Consider the following 258-nt stretch of genomic DNA (forward strand, 5'->3'; position numbering starts at 1 on the left):
GTAAGTTGTGATTCTATTAAACATTTTTTGAAATCTCTTTGACTCATGTTTATTACTTCTATAATTAAGTTTTGTAGCAACCCACCTTACCAAAATAATCATTAAACCTCTCCAGAGTAAATGTATTTATTTTCTGATATTAGCAAAACTATGAGAATTNACATTCCCTTTCAATCAGTCCCTCCCCCAACCACCAGCCTCTTCCTATAGTTTTTTCGTATGCCAGAATAGAGTATAAATGGAACCGAATCATATGTA

Source organism: Crocuta crocuta, unplaced genomic scaffold (genome assembly GCF_008692635.1).
Source record: "Crocuta crocuta isolate KB4526 unplaced genomic scaffold, BGI_CrCroc_1.0 scaffold467, whole genome shotgun sequence".
NCBI classification, from domain to species: domain Eukaryota; kingdom Metazoa; phylum Chordata; class Mammalia; order Carnivora; family Hyaenidae; genus Crocuta; species Crocuta crocuta.